Source organism: Mustela erminea, chromosome 19 (assembly GCF_009829155.1).
Source record: "Mustela erminea isolate mMusErm1 chromosome 19, mMusErm1.Pri, whole genome shotgun sequence".
NCBI lineage: Eukaryota > Metazoa > Chordata > Mammalia > Carnivora > Mustelidae > Mustela > Mustela erminea.
This window is the reverse complement of record NC_045632.1, coordinates 33964452-33977273: the sequence shown is the minus strand read 5'-3', so window position 1 is coordinate 33977273 and position 12822 is coordinate 33964452. Positions and strand designations below refer to the sequence as shown.

Sequence of the window (12822 nt, the reverse complement as noted above, 5' to 3'; positions counted from 1 at the left end):
TGGCTTAGGAAATGTCGCTGTCCTTTCCTGAAAGTGAGAAAAGGGGAAGGGGACCATAGGTTCTCAGCATGCCCGACGGGCCAGTTCCGGGATCTCAGAATCATGAGTTGTGTCTGAATCTCCCAGCTGAAAGGCTCCAGGCAGGTCTGGTCCCATCTTCCAGGTACACACCAACCCCAGCCACAGCGCCGGTTCTGCGGGGAAAGGGGAGTCCAGCCCCGAGCCGCTCACACCCCTGGGCCCTCCCTGCAAGCCTGGGGCTGTACCGGTCCCCCCAGGCGGCACACAGCCCCCAGAGAGTGTGCCGGGCTCTCGCCCAGGTGGCGGGCGCATCTCAACACCAATCACTTCTCTACCTCCGCGAAGGCATGGCACTCCCGACAGGCGGCAGCTAGGCCATTACAGGGATAAATATAGCCGCAGACAGCACCGAGAGGGAGCTGCAGCAGGGGTTTGATGCCCCCTAGCCCCCCAGCCTCCACCAGATCACACCCCGACTGCAGCCTCCTCCCACCCCCGCCAATCACCAAGCTCTGGCCCCTGGGGAAGGGAGCCTCCCTGCTTCAGCTCAACCTTGGTCCAAGAGCCTTGGCCCGTCTCACCAGCCTATGGCTCCGCAGCGGGCACAGCAGGCTGCCAGGTGCCTCCATGCTCCTCCCCACCCCCTCCGGGAGGCCAGGCGCTGGGTTAAGTCCTGCTTCTGCCACCCGCCACCTCCTCCCTCCTAGGCCTCAGCTCCTTCTTCCACCAAGCGAGGCAAGGGACGGGCTGCCCTCCCGCCTCCCAGGAAGCGTGACAGGGGACGGGTGTGGATGCACCTTGGGGTGTACAGGGTACTTCAGGGACCTTGGGAGTCGGCAGGGCCGAGCTCGGAGGCTAAACCAAGCTAATGGAGGACAGAGGGCGTGGTGATGGTGGCCACCAGCCGAAGTCATTCCCACCTGGCTTCATTCGAAGGGGCTGCCTCAGGCACGGGAGCAGCCCTGGGCCCTTCCTTCTTCCCTGGGGTGCCCATGCTCATCCAGGGACTACCACGGGGAGACTGAAACGGGGGCTCCCCAAAAGTGTGTCAACTCTTGCAAGTTCCTTGCCCTCTCTGTGCCTCAGTTTCCCTGCCTGTGAAGGGCTGGGGCTCCTTCTGGTCTTGAGGAGTCTACACATAGCCCTCAGTCTTCCCTGGGCTGCTCTGGGCCTCGGTCGCAAGCTCTGCCCCAACACCCCCCCCCTCCCCCCGCAGAATCTCTGGGCTGATTTACCCTGAAAGTCACCTGGGCTCACCCAGGTCCAAGTCCCCACACGGGTTCCTGCAGGGTGGCGAGACACCGTTGCTCACACCCCTCAGCACGTGGGGATCTCCCCCACTTTTCCTTGACAGCGTCCTTTAGTTCGGTGGCTTTCTTGCTGCCCAGCCCACACCCTGCCACACTGAAGGGCTGCCCTCAGCCAGACAGCCCTCAGCCTGATAGTGGGGATAGGCCTCTCTGAGCCAGAGGGCAGGTGCTACCCCAGGCCCAGCCCTCCCCAGTGAGCCCTTCTGGTCAAGGGCATCACCATCCGCTCCTGGGCTCTGGGTCCTCCCTGAGAAGGAAACAGTAGTGCAGGCTGAGGGTGCCTGGTCCTGTCCTGAGGCTTACGGCATCCCACTGTGGCCTCCTTGCAGTCCCAGGACACGGCCCCTCTCACTAGTACCCCATTTTACACATAGGACAACTGAGGCACAGAGAAGTTAGGGAAACTGCCTGTTAGCGGTTGAATTATGTTCCCCTAAAAACTAAGTTGAAATCCTAACTCCCCAGTGCCTCAGAATGGGAACTTTTCTGGAAAGACAGCGGCTGCAGATGTAATTAGCTAAGATGAGGCCAGACGGGAGGAGGAGGGGCTCTTAATCCAATATGACTGGTGTCCTTATGAGGCACCAAGGGAAGGAGGCAGAGAGAGGAATGAGTGATGCTACCACAGCTCCCAGGAGCTGGAACAGGCAAGAAAGCGCCCTCCCCTTCAGCCTTTAGTGGAGCACGGCCCTGCCAACACTTTGAATTTGGCCTTCTGGCCTCCAAAACCGAAGATATTTCTGTGCTATGAGCTGCCCAGTTTGGGGTCCTTTGTTACAGCAGCCCTAGAAAACTAATACAGTACCCAAGGTCATCCGGCTAGTCCATGGCAAACCAGAGTGCGACACCAGGCAGCTGAGATCCTTGCATTCATGGTGCAAAGCACACCCCACCCCGAGGGGCCACAAGGGTGACTTGGAAAGATGGCTGCGGCCCAAAAGGAGGGAGGGGTCAGATGGCGTCATCTGAGGGGAGCTGAGCATGCTCTCTCCTGCATCCCGGGGAGCGGCCAGCCAGGCACAGCGTGCAAGCCAGAAGACCCCAGCTCCCAGCAAGATACAAGAGCCACCAATGGAGAAAGAGCGCTCTTAGAATACACTAAGCATGTTCCTACCTCAGGGCCTTTGCTTGTGCTGTCTCCTCTGTCTAGGGCACCCTCCCTCTTTCATTCATTCAAAAATATCCACGGAACACCTGCTGGGCACCAGGCACAGCTGGGATACAGCCATGAACCAGAGACCACTGCCATGGATTAGCATGTCTACTCGAATGTCATGGCCTCCCTGACGCCTCACCGAGCACCTCCCCCACCCCGCCCCAACTATGTGAAATCCTCCTGCCGCCTCGTCATTGGCAGCCTCTCTCTGTCCCCCATTCCACTCTGAGCTCCATGTCGGTGCCCTGGCTTCAGTGCTGTCCCTGGCCCAGAGGACCTGCTCAATAAATATTTGCTGAGTGACAACCGGGCAGCACTACAGTGAACAGAACATGGGGCCCAAAGCCACTGGTGGAAAAGGACTCGCAGCCCTCTTTAGGTTACAAGCCCTTTCAAAGCTGCCTGAAGAACCCCATGAAGAAAGCAGCGGGGAGTGCTCCTGGTAAGGAGCGCCATTTTCCAGACAAAGAAACTGCGGTCAGGGGGGTTAAGAGCTGTAGCCCAGGTCACTCGGGGAGTGGGTGACCCTCCCCAGCACACTTCAGTCCCCTGGGGAGGGAGTCCATGGCAGCAGCGGCTACCTCCATCTCCTCCACTCCTGGTCCTTGGGTGTCAGGCAAATAATCCCACTCCTCTGCCTTTCCTCGTCCATCAGCAAGCCCGAGGCCCCAGGCCGCTCCCCCAGCACTTAGCAGGCTGAGCAGCAAGGCCTCCAGAGACGCAAGAGGGCAAAGTCACGACTCCTCGGGGCTCTGTCAGCCCACATCACGGGCCCCTGTGACGGGAGGCTACAGTGCGGGGCAGCCCCAGACATCCATCGTGTATTTACGGAGCACCTCTCTCAGGGCAGGAAGAGGGCCCTGAACAAGATGGGCACGGTCCTTGCCGTCTGAGGCTGCCACTCTTTGGGAAGAGGAGAGATAATAAGCAGATACACAAACGAATAAATAAGGTGACTGTAGAAGGTGGTTAATGCCACCCTGAGAAAAATTAAGCGAGGTGATACCCAGGGAGTGAGCAATTAGCAGCTAATTAGCCTCATCTCAGACCCTGGAGGAAGAAGGTGAGGAGAGAGCAGCGGAGAAAACTCCAGAACATCAAACAACACCGAACAGCACAGTCAGTCCATTTGACCCCACCATGGGAGCAGAGGCCGGCTGAGAACGAGGAAGCACCTTAGACCCCCACCCAGCTCTTAGGCAGTACAGGACCTCAGGAAGCTGTGACTCCTTCAGAACACCCAAGTCTCCCTCTGGACAGTGGGGGTGGGATATGACCGTCCTCTTCTCCAGCTGCTGCCTGCCGAGATCCTAGGGTGACCCAGCCTCCTGGCTCCCACGGACCCCATCCTGTGTTCTGCAGGGCACTGGGCAGGACTGGAGGGAATCCTGCCCCCTTTCTGAGGCCAAGTCTCCAAAGGAGACGGGGCTGGAGTCCTGAAATGGTCGCGCCTGATCCAGCAGGCCCTGTAAGGGTTGGGGAAGGGGGGGGAGGGTGGGGGCAGCTGGGACCCTGGCCCTGGGCTGGGGGCTTCTCAGTAGGGGACCTTGCCTGGGGACAATGCTCCCTGCTCTGACAGGAGTGAAGGAATTCTTAGAGAATGTTCTTTGTTTTCTGTCACTCCTTAAAATGGGAACACAATCAGATCTACCATCCCTCACAGTGTCCTCCTCTGTTGGGCAGAACCTGCCCACTCGGAACTCTGCACTTTGAACAGTCCAGAAGCCTGACATTTGGCTCTTACTCTTCTCTCCAAGAAGGATGCAGGAGAAGGGAGAAGAGTCTGGCCTGAGAAAACCCCAGAAGGAATCCTAAATGCTCTCATCAGGCTTATGGATATTCCCAGGAATAACAACACTGACAGTTAACAGTGACCGAGTGCTTGTCACCAGACGAGTCACAGCGATGGCACATGACCCCTTTGTCGTCTAATCCTCACAACTCCCTTTAAATAAATACACAATTACCCTAAAAGATGACAAAGGTATACAGAGTATCATTCTTACTACTTTACAGGTAGAGACACTGAGGCTCTATCCCTGGCCCTCTTCTCCCTGAGTTTTTAATTTTCATGGCCCCAGGGCGGGGTGGGGGGGTACCTTGAAACACTGCACATGCCATTCATGAAGCACACTGCACTTTGCAGAACCCCTGTTCTCCGGTTGCAGCCTCCCAGGAACCCTATAAACTGGAATGTGTCATAGTGTGCTTCATTTTACAGATGGAAAAAACCCCTGAGCCCAGCGAGTGAGAAGGCACACACACAGAGGAAGTGGCAGAGGGCAAGGAGAATCCGTTTGTCAATATTCTTAGTCCCTGGTTCTTTCCTTGGCCAGACCTGCCCCGGGGGGGGGGGGGGCCCCTCCCACAGAGGCCTGCAGGGCAGCAGGCCTGGGGCAGTACCAGAACACACTGGGCCCTATGCCAGAGGGACTGCAATAAAACCACTCCTTATGTTTGCACCCTGCCTCCAGGCACACAGGTCCTTGACCATTAGCCCATTTTACAGATAAGCGGGGGAGACTCGGAGGGGGAGGAGTGGCCCCCCAGCTCACCTACCCAAGGCCATTCAGGCCCCAGCAAGACTGGCCACAGCAGCTGCTGAAGGTTACAAAGGGGTTCCTCCCCCCAGTTACTGAAGCTGTGGGGGGCCCAAGGAACAGAAAAAGCACTCCACCCATGGGTGATAGCCCACACCCCTAAGGCAAGCAAAAACTAAGGGCAGACAAAACAAAGGGCCGCTTGTAATTCTCCCAGATCCCTTGCTGGTGTCACTGTCCCCAAATACATAACAGGGCTGGGAGAATCACTGGCATCAGCATGAGCCTGGCTACCAGAGCCCTGGATTCCAGTTCCCCTTCCTGATCTTGGGCAAATCACAGCCCCCTTAAAGGAGGCCCTGCCGGGGAGTTTGTCCAAGGAAGCGGGGGGGGGGGGGGGGGGGGGCTGGGGAATGGGATGGGAAGAGGGGAGTAAGACACCTCTATTCTCAGAAAAGCAGGGCTGCGGAGAAAGGAAAGGAAGCAGGAGACTCGCTCTTTCTCTCTCCCCATGTCCCCCCACCCCACCCCCTTAACCACACAGGTGCCAGACAGATTTTGCGGAAAAAAAAAAAAAAAAACTAGTTTGCAAACACACTTCGACTTCTGGGAAGCTGCCCAGCTCCACTCCCTCCCTTCGTTCCCTCTTCTGGGCTGGGAGCTGGCTCTCCCGCAGGGCTCTGGGGCGGGGGTACTGGGGGTTGAGAGCAGGGTGCGGGGGCCAAGGGCCAGCCCGACCCCAAGTCTTCGGCAGCTACTACAGTGGCGGGGACTCTACCTTCCGGACGCCCCCAGACTCCTCGGGGAAGGTAGGCGAGTCCCTAAACAGCTGGGCTCGAACCCCGAGGGGCGCCACCCTCCTCCCGCACCCTCCCGGCTTTGCCCCGGGGCGCAGCTGGAGCGCCCCCGCGTGGCCGGGTCGCAGCTGAGTCACCCAAGAGCCCGAGCGTGGGTGCCCCCCGCTGACGGGGGCTCGGGGCGCCACGGCCCCCGAGGCGGAACCCAGCTTCCTTCCAGCCCGCCACTGGCGCCAGAAGCCGAGCCCAAAGGCCGAACTTAGCTCTGGCGCCAGGGCGCCCCGCCCGCCCCTGGCCCGCCCGGGCCCCACTCACCGCGGGTCCCGCGGGCTCCGCCGCCCTCACGGCGCGGCCGCGGCTGCCGCTGCCCGCGCTCCGGGCCGCCGGAACATCCCGGGGCGCTCCCCTGCTCGGCAGGGCCCGCGGGCGCGGGACGGGCTCAGGGCGCTGCCCGCGCGGCCCCGGCCAGCTCGCGTGCGCTCCCAGCCGCTCGGGGTCCGGCGCTCCTCCCGGGCGGGCGGGCGGCGGCGGCGGCTCGGGCTCCTCCCTCCGGCCGATAGGGGCGGGGGTGGGGAGGGAGGGGGGTGGCGAGGCGGGCTCTTCCTGGAGGGGCGAGCACTCCCCACGGGCGGAGCGGGAGCGCTGTCCCGCCCGCCGCCCGCAGCTCGGAGCCCGTGGCTGGCGCGCCCTAGCGCTCCGGGCTCTCGGCGCCGCGGGGGCCTAACGGCCGGGGCCGGAACCCGAGGGTCCGAACGCTCGAGGCCGGAATCCGAGGGTCCGAACGCTCGTGGCTGGGACTCCGCGGATCGGAGCGCGGCTGGTTCGCACCTTCCCTGGCTGGCCTCGCCGCGAGCCGCGAGCCGCGGGCACCTCCGAGTTCCGAGCACCGTGCGCTCAGGGCCGCGGGCGCGGGAACCGAGGGGTGGGCTCAGCTCGGGCCTGCGGGGCCCCAGCGCGCCGCCTGTGGCCTCGACCCCCAGGGCCCCGAGCTGCGCCCTCGGGGGTACGCGGCAGGGCTGGGTTCTGGGCTGCGTTGAGCCGCGCTAGGACCGCAGAGTCTCCCCCTCCTCCCGTAGTAAAAGAGCTCGGCATTTTCTTGTCGCCAGACACTAGGAAGATGACACATATTTCTCTGGCAGAGACGCTAAGATAAAGACAGTTTCAACAGTGCCTGGGGATAGTTAGCGGGAGCGTAATTAAGGGGGGGCCTTGAGGCCCTGGCCCTGAGTCCCCCTTTTCTGTGAAGGCCTTCTTTTACCCTAGAAGAAGCATCAATTCTTAAGAAACGCATTTATCGCCTCCGGGCGCTCCCGCTGCAGACCACTCAGCGGTATTTATCTGTACACACACCCCCCAAAATCTGGGCCAACGGCGGCTCAGCCCCATTTAACCAGATTGTGGGAGATCTCACGGCCACTTCCAAAGCCCTTGGCCCTGCGGCTCAAGGACCTCGTGCTTGGGTTGTGGTTTTTCCGTTCCGGGTAGGAGAGGGTTAACTAAGAGACTCACACTGCAGCCTGTGAACCTCCCTCCAGTCTGAGTCACAGGCACTTAGCAGCCTTGGAGGGGCGGCCACTAAGAAACCCCAGGGCTCTGAGCTTTGTTCTCTGCCTGCCTGTTCCCCATCCATCCTTCCTTTCTCCAAGCTCTCCTCACCTTTCCTCCACCTAAGTCTTCAAAGCCCTCTCAGCCCAGCTTTGGGGCAAACCAATCCATAGACATACTAGCGACAGCCCCCACCTCCCCCAGGAAGCCTTGCCTGATTGATCTGGCCCTCAGCATCCCTATCCTCTCCTTGCTTGAGAGACACAGGAGTGGCAGGTCCTGGGATGAACTATGGTGAACCCAAGCAGCGTCCCTCCCCTCGAGTTCCTCACCTCCCCGGACCAAGCCCATGACCCAGGTAATTGTATTATTGGGTGAAAAGTGCAAAGATTGGAGGTGGGGTGGCCCAGAAGACCCCACTCAGCCACAGAAGTCAGACTTCCCCAAGGAGCCCCGAAGGATGAAGTAGTTGGGTCTGCCCAGGGTGAAGAAGATCCTGGATCCCTGGCCACAGGGACAGAATTTAATAAAGGTCAGGGATCCCAGCAACTGCCCTCCTAGGTATCTACCCAAGGGAAATGAAAGCCTGTGTCCAAACAAAAACTCCTACCAAATGTTCACTGCAGCAGAGTTCAGAAAAGCCAAAAAGTAGGGACAACTCCAATGTCCGTTAAGCAATGAATGGATAAACAAAATGAGCTTTCTCCACACCATGGGATATTATTCAGTCATAGAAGGGGGTGGCATGTGTACGATCTGGACAAACTTGGAAATAATGATGCTAAGTGAAAAGAGCTGGTCACAAAAGACCGTGCATATGTGTGATTCCATTGCCATGAAATGTCCACACTAGACGAGTCCGCAGGCACAGAAGGAAGTCTAGTGGCTGTCTAGGCCTGGGAGGAGATACTGGGGAGTGATTGCTATTAATGAGGGTTTTGGGCGCCTGGGTGGCTCAGTCGGTTAAGCGTCAGCCTTCGGTTCAGGTTATGATCTCCTGATCCTGAGATGGAGGCCTGCCTTGGGCTCCCTGCTCAGTGGGAAGTCTGCTTCTCCCCCTGCCCTCCCCTCTGCTCCTGTTCTCGTGTGCTCTCTCTCTTTCTTGCAGAAATAAATAAAATCTTTAAAAAAAGGGGGGGGGGATTTCTTGGGAGATGATTAAAAATGTCCTGAACTTAGATGACGGAGTTGCACAGCTGTAGGTATACTCAAACCATTGACTTGTAGACTTCAAAGGGATGAATGTTATGTCTAATACAAAACCAGGGAGCAGGAGAGACCAGAGGTCAACCGACGAAGGCCAACTGACCATCATGTGTTGATTCTACATTCGATGCACACACAACGCAAGGCCGTCACAGCTCAGTGCTGAAGGGAGTCTTTCCTCGCCTACATGGGGTTCTCTCTGCAAAAGCAGAAGGCCTTGATTTTCTGAAATAGGTCTAAGTGTGTGTGTTTGTGTGTCTGTGTGTGTGCACGTGTATGAAACACCTGCTGTCTGGGTGTTTATGTCCACAGTCCAGGCTGTCTGGACAGACAGATGAGAACAACCAGGGTTGCCTCTACACTTGAGTGTGAATTTAAGACACTCAATTTAAGAGTACTGCGTACCAGGCCCTGGCTGGCCTCAGACGTGTGGGAGGGGGTAGAGGATGGAGGGGCTCCCAGTTATTAATGTTGCATCACAAATCCCCCCAAACCTTATAATCTATCTCTCAAGGCTCTGAAGGTGGGGGTTCACCTGGGCTCAGCTGGGGTGGTCCTCGCTTAGGATTTCTCAAGCAGATGCAGTCAGATCACAAGAGGGGTTAGTGTTCTCTAGAAGGCCTATGTTTGGCCGTTGACGCTGGCTGTTGGCTTGGACCTCAGCGGGAGTGGTCCATGAGCGTCGGTGCGACCTGGGTTTCTCTGGAATATGGCGGCTGGTTTCCAAGGGTGAGCAGCAAGCATCCCAAGAGGACCAGGTGGAAGCCTTGTTATCTTTTATAGAACCTTAGCCTTGGAAGTCATACGATGTCACTTCTGCCATAGTCACCAGCTCTCTCCATAGACCCTCCTCTCTGAGAGGACTGTCACTGTTATGGGAGATACAGCGGTGGCCGTCTTTGGAGAACACCATCTGCCACACAGGGAGCTGATACGGAGACATATCCGTGATGGAGACATCCCCTGGAGGATCACATGGCTGACTCCAGAGCCAGATTCCAGGCGTGGAGTCATGGCTCTGGGTTTGAATCCCAGTGGCTGTCATTATTGCCTGGGTGAGATCATTAATTCCTCTGGGTCTCAGTCTCCTGCTCAATACAATGGGAGGATAGATTTGGTATCCACTTCTTGGGATGCTTGTGGGAATTCAGAGAGACCATTGTGTGATTAGAAGGGTACCAAGCACTCCTAGACATCGGGACTGTCTTTAAGTTCCAGAGTTGTGGTCGCTGTAATGCAGGGAGCCCTGCTTCTAGGCTCAGGACGCTCAGGCACCCCCTGCCTTTCCAGCCAGCCCCAGACACCTCCATCCGCCCCAACCTTGTGCTGAAATATTCGTGTGGGGGTGCGGACCACAGGCACAGCCCAGGAAACTGGATGCTTCTGTCCTAGGCACTCAACCTGGGGACCCCAGTTGGCCTTTGTTCTCTAGGGAAAGCTCCTTTTCAGTCCTCTCCTCCTCAGGGCAAAGGTCACTTTCTGGGCAGCTGGGCTGGGCTGGAGTTTGTGTGGGATGAGCAACAAGGTACAGTTGCCCAGGCCCAGGGCCAGTGAGGACACCCGTTCTGGAGGCTAGAGGCCTGGAGACACATGGGGTGGGGGCGGGGTGCCTCACCAGGGTGGCTGCCAGGAGCAGGAGGCAGACCAGCTGTCCCCAGAACTTCCTGAGACCAGCCCTGGGAGGATCTTTGCCAAAGGAGCCCTGTTCTTTTCCAGGAAGCTCTGGGATGTGTCCAGAGGGCATGTGCAGCTCTGGCTGGGGTGGGGCCACCGCCCTCCAGCCTGGCCTTGGCCCTGCAGGGAGGTTGGGGGCAGAGCAGGTCTGGGTAGAATTCCCAGCCCTCCAGACTTGGCGGGGGCTTCCTGAAGGACACACAGACCTGCAGACCCGTTAAATACCCCGCCAGGACCACCTCAGCTTCCTGCTCCGGTGTAGGATTAGAATTGTGGCTTTGCTGAATGCCAGCTATTGTGACCTTGACCTCCGTTTTCTCCTTTGTCAGTGGGCCTTAGATTGTTACCCAGATGATGGCTATGGGTCTAGAGGAGGTCACAGATGGTGGAAGCCCTACAGAACAATAACCAGGCAAGCCAGGTGACAGAGGGTTCAAAACCCTCCCCGAGGGAGGATTAACCAGAAGGTCACCTTCTCAGTGCTGATAAAAGTGGGTCCTTGTGCCTTCTCACTGCACAGATGAGAAAACTGGGTCTTCCCCTGCGGGACTGAGTCGCAAAAAATTTCAAAGTGGTTAAGAGAGTAGATCCTAAGAGCTTTCCTCTCAAGGAAAAAAAAAAGTCATTATTTTTCTTTCTCACTTTTTTTTTTTTCTTTTTGTAACTCTAGGAGATCCTGGATATTAATTAACTTATTGTGGTCATCATTTCACTCAGTCGGTGCTGCATGTCATGTGTATCTCACTGAAACTCGAGGGGAAAATGAGCGAAAACAAAAGTCACGACACCCAGGCTGGATTCCTGGCACCACCCTTTACTAGCTACGTGCCTTTGGACAAGTGGGGAAAAATCTCTGGGTCTCAGTGTCCTCCTCTGCAAAGAGAAGGTTACCAGGATCCTCGGTACAAAAGAAGGGGGTTAGGGGCAGAGCCCTGCTGAGCTTTCCCCCAGAAGCCACTTACTCCATACCCTTGAGTCCCCACCTACCTGTGGCTGCACATTCGCATTGCCTGGGGGGCTTTCAAAATACTCTTTTTTTAAAGATTTTATTTATTTGACACAGAGAGAGAGAGAGTACAAGCAGGGGGAGCAGGAGGTAGAGGGAGAAGGAGAAGCAGGCAGGAGAAGCAGGCTCCCCGCTGAGCAGGGAGACTGATGTGGGGTTCCATACCGGGACCCTGGGATCATGACCTGAACTAAAGGCAGACACTTAACTGACTGAGCCACCCAGGCGCCCCAATACTCTGTTTTTTAAAAAGGGATTTTAAAAAGTTCCCCCGGTGATTCTAACCTGTAGTCAGGGTAAGCCCCACTCCCTGGTCGACAGCCTCGCAAAGCTAAATGTAGTCCAACAGGACAGACATCACTTGGGGAGGGGGTCTTCTTGGAAAGGCAGAATCCTAGGCCCCGCCCGACACCTGCTGAACCTGCACCCGCATGTTAACAAAATGCCCAGATGATTCCACGCGTGTGACAGTTTCCATAACTGTGACTTTATCATTCGAGAAGTATTGGCCTGGGCCATGGATTTCAGATGGGTGTGTTTGGGGACAGGACGGAAGGGGCAGTTTGGGAGGATCTGAGGCCTGTGGGGACAAGAAGGGAGATGGTGACCCCCATCAGAAAGGACAGAGGCCAAGTGACAAAGTTGCAGAACAGGCTTCTCCCAGCCTTGCAGACAGACATGGACACCTACTGGCCCAATCACATTCCAGGGGAGAACGTTCTCGTCAGGTAGCTGGGGCCTCCCTTTTCATTTCACTGCTCACTTGGCCCCAGCCTTACTTTTCTTTGAATTGTGTTGGTTTTGTGTAGATATTTAAACAGCTTACTCTTCAGAGGAAGGAGGTGGGGAGACTGGACCTCATCCATGCTAGAGAGAAAGGCAGTCCGGGCCTCCCAGCAGGCAGGTGGCAGAAGACAAAAATGAATGAAATGGGCAAGGTGAGTGGGCTTGGCCAGCCAGGTCTGCCGTGCTGAAGGGACTGTTAATCTCAGGGCAGCTGCTGAAAGTTTCTTGGGGTTTTAAGAACCTGGGCAGAGCGGAAGGGGAGAGGAGGGACAAGTAAAACGAATGAACAGCAAATGGAGAGTGTCCCCGAGCTTGAGGCCCTCCCGGTGTGCATTTCACCTGGCCTAGAGCTTCGGCTTGGTGCTCTGTTCCTCCCTCAGCCATGGGGCAAGTCATCTTCAGGCTTGGAGGGACTCCTACTCCAGTGCTGGGGAAAGAGAGAAGACAGCACAGGGCCCCCTGGGTAGGAAGGGGCACCCCGAGGGCCCACGGTCACCTTGCTATCTTTTCCTGGGGGAGGCAAGACAGAATCTGGGGTTCGAGTTTTCCAGGCACACTTGTTAGAACCCCTGCCTGACCCTCCCCTCCCCCACAACCAGGCGGATGACACCATCCGGTGCCAGGTGTGCTCTGACCCGGGCCCGATAAGCGTGTCCTCCTGAGGGGTGTGGATGCTTGGCACTTGGCCGGAGGACTTTCTCCTCATGCTTGCCGGGGGACCAGAGACAACGTGGAGGGCGGCAAAGGTCAGGGTTGAGCTGCCCAGGTAAGCCACCAGCAG

The 12822-nt window shown here is 57.4% G+C and overlaps 1 protein-coding gene across 2 annotated transcripts in view; it reads right to left on the bottom strand.

Annotated features, from left to right (window-relative positions):
• The window catches only part of CPNE2 (copine 2), a 44672-nt gene extending 38343 nt beyond the window's left edge, over positions 1-6329 (bottom strand). The window contains exon 1 of one of the 2 annotated variants that reach the window (XM_032325190.1): positions 6140-6329. The gene's annotated coding sequence lies outside the window, so the exon portion shown is untranslated. The remainder of the gene's footprint in view (positions 1-6139) is intronic. The other variant, XM_032325189.1, reaches the window with a different exon arrangement.
• Between the last annotated feature and the right edge of the window lie 6493 nt (positions 6330-12822).